Source organism: Hemiscyllium ocellatum, chromosome 2 (assembly GCF_020745735.1).
Source record: "Hemiscyllium ocellatum isolate sHemOce1 chromosome 2, sHemOce1.pat.X.cur, whole genome shotgun sequence".
NCBI classification, from domain to species: domain Eukaryota; kingdom Metazoa; phylum Chordata; class Chondrichthyes; order Orectolobiformes; family Hemiscylliidae; genus Hemiscyllium; species Hemiscyllium ocellatum.
Genome location: NC_083402.1, coordinates 152,176,520 through 152,184,986, shown reverse-complemented (window position 1 = coordinate 152,184,986; position 8,467 = coordinate 152,176,520).

Sequence of the window (8,467 nt, the reverse complement as noted above, 5' to 3'; positions counted from 1 at the left end):
GATTGGTAGAGAATTCAAAGTTTGGGAGAAGATTTGTAGCTCGGGTGCTCGTTGTTGTGGTTCTGTTCGCCGAGCTGGGAATTTGTGTTGCAGACGTTCCGTCCCCTGTCTAGGTGACATCCTCAGTGCTTGGGAGCCTCCTGTGAAGCGCTTCTGTGATCTTTCCTCCGGCATTTACAGTAATTTGTATCTCCCGTTTCCGGTTGTCAGTTCCAGCTGTCCGCTGCAGTGGCCGGTATATTGGGTCCAGGTCGATGTGCTTATTGATTGAATCTGTGGATGAGTGCCATGCCTCTAGGAATTCCCTGGCTGTTCTCTGTTTGGCTTGTCCTATAATAGTAGTGTTGTCCCTGTCAAACTCATGTTGCTTGTCATCTGAGTGTGTGGCTACTAAGGGTAGCTGGTCGTGTCGTTTCGTGGCTAATTGGTGTTCATGGATATGGATTGTTAGCTGTCTTCCTGTTTGTCCTATGTAGTGTTTTGTGCAGTCCTTGCATGGGATTTTGTACACTACATTGGTTTTGCTCATGCTGGGTATCGGGTCCTTTGTTCTGGTGAGTTGTTGTCTGAGAGTGGCTGTTGGTTTGTGTGCTGTTATGAGTTCTAGTGGTCACAGCAGTCTGGCTGTCAGTTCAGAAATGCTCCTGATGTATGGTAACGTGGGTAGTCCTTTGGGTTGTGGCATGTCCTCGTTCCATTGTTTTTCCCTTAGGCATCTGTTGATGAAATTGCGGGGGTATCCGTTTTTGGTGAATACATTGTATAGGTGTTTTTCTTCCTCTATTTGCAGTTCTGGTGTACTGCAGTGTGTCATGGCCATTTTGAACAGTGCCTTGATGCAACTTCTTTTGTGTGTGTTGGGGTGGTTGCTTTCATAGTTCAGGACTTGGTCTGTGTGTGTGTAACTTTCCTGTATACCTTTGTGGTGAATTCTCCGTTCCGTGTTCTCTGTACCATCACGTCTAGGAATGGGAGCTGGTTGTCCTTTTCTTCCTCTTGAGTGAATCGGATTCCTGTGAGTGTGGCGTCGATGATCTGGTGTGTGTTCTCTCAGACAACAACTCACCAGGACAAAGGACCCGATACCCAGTGTGAGCAAAACCAGCGTAGTGTACAAAATCCCATGCAAGGACTGTACAAAACACTACATAGGACAAACAGGAAGACAGCTAACAACCCGCATCCATGAATACCAACTAGCCATGAAACATGACCAGCTATCCTTAGTAGCCACACAGGCAGATGACAAGTAACATGAATTCGACTGGGACAACACTACTATTATAGGACAAGTCAAACAGAGAACAGCCAGGGAATTCCTAGAGGCATGGCATTCATCCACAGATTCAATCAATAAGCACATCGACCTGGACCCAATACACCGGCCACCGCAGCGGACAGCTGGAACTGACAACCGGAAGCGGCAGGTATAAATCACTATAAATGCCGGAGGAAAGATCACAGAAGCGTTTCACAGGAGGCTCTCAAGCACTGAGGATGTCACCTAGACAGGGGACGAAATGTCTGCAACACAAATTCCCAGCTCGGCGAACAGAACCACAACATTGGTAGAGAATACATTGTAGAGATTGGTGGAGAATACATTGCAGAGATTGGTAGGGAATACACTGCAGTGATTTTAATGAGGTCAGCCAGGTGTACCACATAGTTCCCTAACTGGGGCTGATAATCTGGTCCAATCAGGGAGCCCTGGCTGACCGAAATAAACAGGAGTCTCCCCTGTGTGGAGGGGGTTGGGTAGGTCAGAGGATCTCCTCGTGGGTCTGCTCCTGGGGCCTGGCCAAACTGGCCATAGGAGAAAGTGAGGACTGCAGATGCTGGAGATCAGAGCTTAAAAATGTGTTGCTGGAAAAGCGCAGCAAGTCAGGCAGCATCAAAGGGACAGGAGAATCAATGTTTCGGGCATAAGCCCTTCTTCAGGAAGGGCTTCCTGAAGAAGGGCTTCTGCCTGAAATGTTGATTCTCCTGTTCCTTTGATGCTACCTGACCTGCTGTGCTTTTCCAGCAACACATTTTCAAACTGGCCATAAACAGGTCCAGGCAGCGGGCCGTGGAGGGGGTTGTTAGGGCCGACTGCCTGCCCCTCTTCCGTGGTTAAGTTAGAGCCTGGGTGTCTCTGGAAAAGGAGCACGCGGTGTCCACCAACACCCTCGAGCTTTTCAGGGAAAAGTGGGCACCGCAGGGAGTGGAGTGTATTATTTCCCCCTCCAACTCTATTTTGATTGAATCCCTGCCCTCCCCATTACTGTCTGATCACACAGCATTGCCTTCTGATGAGAAGGGCACCGCTTGTCACTGGCCAGTCTGGTGTTTCCTTTCTTTCTGGTAATGGAATATAAATAAAGGTTTACACACCTATTGTTCTTCACTGTGTCCAACACCTGCAAACACACAACATGGGTGCTGGGGAAAAATAAGCACTACCACTGTTAGGCAGTAGTGTGGGGGAAAATAAGCAAAGAAAGGGGAAAAAAACGGGTGTCAAACATTCTGTTCACTCTGAGATTTGGCTTTGAAGGAGCTGGATCAGTGTCCAGGATTCTCCATTTGTTTCAGGGAGGAGACTGACTCTGAGCTGACTGGCCCACATCCAGTGTGTTACTACTGCAGTTGGGCTTTCTACAGAGGTGGAGAGATTCCTTTTCTCTCTCCCTCTTGTTTCAGGCAGACATTTTTGATTTTTGGTTTTCTATTTGTTTATTGCAATTTTTTTTCCCCTGAGTTTCTTTCTGTTTATTTCCTTAAAGAAAAAAGAAAAACAAACAGGAATCTCATACATCGTGAGACTCTGACAGCTGGGTCTGAAGGCGTTGGATCAGTGCCAAGGACTCTCCCTGTGTAAATGTAGAGTGACTTGGTGATGGGATGCTGCCGTCTGTGGAATTATTTCATACACCATTAGAGACTATCTACAGAGAGTTTATGGGACGATAGCAACAACAGCAATTACATTTGGTCCAGCCTCATGATCTTAGGGAATTGTCTCCATCTAGAGACTGTGTGACATCAATTGAACTTTAACTCTGACCCAATCATGGTTGTAGCCAATGTAATATAAGCATTAACCCACCTGATTCAATGATGTCCTTTACTCGGGTCTGGTACAAACGTGACTCCAAACCCACAGCAATGTGAATAGCATTTAAGATGCTCGGTTTCCTTCAGGAGGAGTTTGGGTCATCAGCCTGTTTTTGTGTCTTTATTTTTAGTTTCTCAGTTTGAAGATCCCCTGATTCTCTGCAGATGTGAAGATCCAGAATTTCTTTCTAGATTCCAAATGAATTTACACACCTTGGTTATAGCAATACTTTTTTCGAAATTACGTGTTGCTGTTCATGTTTTGATATATTCGTCGGTGACCTAGAACAAAGAACAAAGAGCAAAGAACAATACAGCAAAGGAACAGGCCCTTCGTCCCTCCAAGCCTATGCTAACATATTTTGCCCTTCTATTTCAAAACTGTCTTCACTTAGAGGATCCGTATCCCTCTATTCCCTTCCTATTCATGTGTTTGCCCAGGTGCCCCTTGAATGCTGCCTTTGTGTCTGCTTCCACCACCTCCTCAGGCAGCATGTTGCAGGCACTCACCTCCTTTTGTGTGAAAACTTGCCTCGCACATCTGTTTTAAACTTACGAGCCCCCACAACTTGAACCCGTGACCCCCTGTAATTGACCACTGCACCATGGGAAAATGCCTCTTACCTTCCACTCTGTCCATGCCATTCACAATCTTATAAACTTTTATCAGGTCGCCCCTCAACCTTTTGCATTCTAGTGAAAACTAACCCAGTCTATCCAACCTTTCTTCCTAGTTAAAATCCTCCATACCAGGCAACATCCTAGTAAACCTTTTCTGTACCCTCTCGAAAGCATCCACATCTATCTGGTAATGTGGTAACTGGAACTGTACACAATATTCCAAGTATGGCCTAGTGAAAGTTTTGTTAACCCTGCAATGAATAAAAACAACCCTCTTTAGAACCATTATGGTAAATACAGTATATGGTTCTATACAGATTGACATCTATAGCCTTTGATATTACAATTGTCATGCAATTTGAAAATTAATTAATTGGCTATGTAACATTTTGAGACACCCTGATTTGTGAAAGGTCCCATATAAGTCCAGTTCTGTCCATTATTATGCTTTCAACAGTTTGATGAGGTAATACTTGCTAACAAGGAAACTTTCTTTTCGATTGGAAAAAGTTGCTTGTTTCTACATTGCCGTATGGAGGCCCATCATTTTACTTGAAAGCTTGATTATCATTAATCCTTGATTTACACTGTGAACAGTTCTTCCTCAGTAACACTGCCAGATTAGGACAGAGGTCAGGCTATGTAATAAAGCTGGAACTGTGTAGAGGACAGGACAAGGATGAATGCTGTGTGCTGTGGAGCCAATGTTGATTTACAATCAAAAGAAAACTAAACATAAAGTTAAGACCAAGGACGGATCACAGTGCATTCAAAAGAAGAACACTGAGAAGCCTGGAAGTAAATTCTAGGCAGAATTGGATGCAGAGTGAGATGGAATGGGCCTCCTAAGTTGGATCAGAAATTTGTGGAGTTAGAAATTCAACTTGAGCAGTTACTTAAAATGAATAACATTTTATAGCCCTCTGCTAGTTTTTTTTTATTCTCGAATGGGACCTGGACAACATCAGCTGGGTCAGTATAAAGGATGATCAGCCATGATCATATTGAATGGTGGTGCAGGCTCGAAGGGCAAAATGGCCTACTCCTGCACCAATTGTCTATTGTCTATTAATTATCCTTGAGAAGGTGGTGGTATGCTGCTTTAGGTAAGACTCAAAATGACCCCCCAGTATATGCCCTACAATATCCTTTCCCATTGCACCAGAGTTTGACATATGATGTGATATATAATGGGCACCTGATTCAAATCACTCATTTCACACTCTGCCTCTACTAAAGGTCAACTTTCCTATGTCTAAACATGAGTCAGTTTGCTAGTAATTTCCTTGCCATATAATTTACAGCTGTATATATTAACGCATGCAATTCAGAGTTCACAACACTGACCAAAATCCTCAGAAGGGTGTGCCCTGGATCAATTTTTTTCTGTTGGACTAAAATGGAGATGAAATTGAAGTGGAATATTTTTGATTAATTCCATTCCATGAGTGCTCTGCCTGAAGGTAGAAGCTTGGCTCATTGTCTGCTGAACCTTCATCCTGTGCCAATATTCTTGGCAGTTTGCATTAGCAAGAGCTTGCCATTACCTTCCAATCCTTGGAGCAGGGTGAGGAAGGAGGTTCCAAGTCTACCTCAGCCAGGGCAGGAATCAAACCCATGCTGTTGGCATTATTCACAACCACATGCTAATCATCAAGCCAACTGAGCTAACTGATCTCCCTTTTGATTAATACCATTGCTGGAAAGCAAAAGTAAATTATAATGCTTTATACAGGAGACAAATATTGGAACTAAAGCAACTGAAAAATTTTTTTAATTTTTGAAGGAGAAAAAAATTGACATTACAGACTTGATGACTATGATAATGATGACAGATATTACAAATTTTATTAAGAAAGGTATGTCAATATTTAAAGATAGTCCCTTAATTTCTGACATGATAGATGTATTTACATTAAATAGACTATAATAAGCAATCATTTGCAATAATTTTGAATGGTTGTGATTTTGAAGCACTGATTAATTTTGTGTATATTTATATGTGAATGGATAAATTTATCAGGTAAAATAGATACTTTTAATTTGTTTAGCTAACCATTCTGCTGTCATGAGCAACATCAGGACAAAATTAATTTGACTTCTGGTTTTCCCTTTTTACTACTATGTAAAAATCTGGCTTCAGCAGTCAAAATCATTTTCTTTCTCAATCTGCTCGAACATTGCAAAGTATGCTCGTGACTCATGGATTATAATAACAATATTTCTATTTATGAAGTTTAGAACATACTGCAATATGAAATCAGATGAAACCATCTGTTTCATCAATTTCTCTAACACAGTGACAAAGCAGAAGAACCTTTTCATGTATAGGATAGATCATTTGACATTTCCGTGGTCCCAATAGCTCAGTAAACATTTGAGTTGATTTTACTTGAGAATATGTTTGGTCAAAGTCATGCTGGGAGCTCAAGGATGTTTGGGACCCAGAGGAAGCACCCTCAGGATAAAGTAAGGGCAAAGCAGAGGCAAACATTAGAGGACATCTGCCAAGAGGATTACAGTAATCAGACTCCAGATAGAGTAGCCTGCCTCTAGCCAAGGGAAAGCCACTGTGTTTGCATCACATTACAGTAAAAGGAAGTAAATGAGAAAGATTTATCAGTTTCACAAAGGGATTTACTTTCATGTTTATATAAATGTTCATTGAATTATTTCAATGAATGGGAAATTTTATTTGTATTCTCTGGCTTATGATACTTACTTTGTTAGCTTCTTCATTCACACTGCCGTAACTGCATGACCGTGAGAAGAAATGGTGTGGGTAACAGGGTTGAAGGCTTGGCTATTGGAATGAGGTGTGTTTTGGGGGGCTCAGGGCTTTATGAAGGAATATTCATGATTACATGCACAGATATGAGTGAATGTCTCTGCGTGTGTCTGTGATAGGTTTCTGTGGTAGCTGGACATCCACCGGGACCATATCTGACTCCTTTTTCTTTCCTTTTCCCATTTGGGTGATAATTGTTGAGCACCTTCTGCTGCAGCTCTGTTCATCTCCATGTCACAATGTCATACACGGCCCAAGAGATGACAACAATCCTGGAGACTCATACTGGGGCCTAGTGAAAGCCACCTCCCGATCTGTGGAGGCATCTGAAGCACAACTTGAGCAAATCCAACAGGTTTCTTTTTTTTAAATCATTGTCCCAGATGGTAATATGACTTTTGCTGTATCTCTCTTCTAGTTATATTTTAGGAATCATCAGCATCATCTTCAGAGGGTAGCCAATGTCTCCAAAGAGCCAGCTGTAGATGAGATGAAACCCAGAACTGTCTCAGAATTTAAAAAGTCTAGTGTAAAACTCCATGCTAACCTTGCTCTGGTCTCAATCAATCTGAACATTGAAGGATTGGAAACCCTTGGGTAGATAAAGACTCCAGGATGGTTTGATGATGCTGTAATTGCCAAATGTATACAACCAGTAACTCCCTGCAACAATAAGAATCCAGCCAATCAGCACATTGGACAGCTCTGTGTGTTTGAAAGTTCTCTCCAATGGCAATGTTTATATGATTGACAGCCTTTGGAACATACACAGTGATGACCTTGAAGATGTACTAATCAGGAGTTTTAGATGTCCTGGTTGTGTCATTCTTGGATCTCTGGAATGTGCTAGAACTAAGAAATTCATAGTTGTGATGACCTTGTTAGTCATTGGCAAAGCAAGCATACTTAGGCTTCTTGAGCACTGATTTTCTTCCAGGAAGCTGCAGAGGTTTGCAATAATGCATTCTTATTCTGTCATTGAGAACGTTCATCCCCTGTCTGATGACTCTGCACTGGGGATAGACCTCTATGGGTCGAGCTCTGTGTCTATTTCCTTTGTCCTGTGGTTACACATGGTTTGCTGTTAGAGTTTCCACTCACTTCTTAGAGTAAAGAAAGGACCTTTTAGAATGGAGATCAGGAGAAACTTCTTCAGCCAGAGAGTGGTGAATCTATGGAATTCAATGCCACAGAAGGCTGTGGGGGTCAGAGCATTGAGTGTAATTAAGACTGAGTTAGATATGTTCTTGAGTATGAAGGGGACCAAGGATTATGGGGACAAAGCAGGTGAAGATTATCAGCCATGATTGAATGACAGAGCAGACTCAGTGGGCTGAATGGCCTAATTCTTAAGGTTTTATGGTCTCATGATCGCAGAGAGTCAAACTGTCCAAACCAACAGATTTTCAGCCGTCGTTGGTTACCCCCAGGTACAATGGACCAGCAACTGTACCCATTTGGTGCTCATAGTTCCTTATCATTATCCAACCAGTTTGCTGAAGGGAAAGTGATAGCTCTCCCACACTGTCTGGCTCACAGGTGACAACAAGCAACAATTCCTGTTTGTGTCCAGGGAGAGCTTCCCAACACAGATTCGACACAGCTCCCTGCTTCATTGAATGTTTGTTCTCTGCACCATCTCCAGGGCTGGCTCATGAATGACAAGATGTCCCCTATAATTATGGCTCATAATTCCAATACAGAGCCCTTAGAGTGATGGTGAACAGCGCAAAAGCTGCCCTTGCATCCACTTAACCCATTGCTCACAATCACCCCCTCAAGGGCAACTGGGTACAGATAATAAACAGTGGTCAGTCAGCAATGCCCGCATCTCACAAATGAATACATAAGAAAACAAGCTATTGGTTTCCTGATGGTCTGCGTTGATTCTAAACCATTTCAGACATGGAACATTAACTTTATTTCTTTCTCAACAGATGTTGCTTGGTTTGCTGAGCT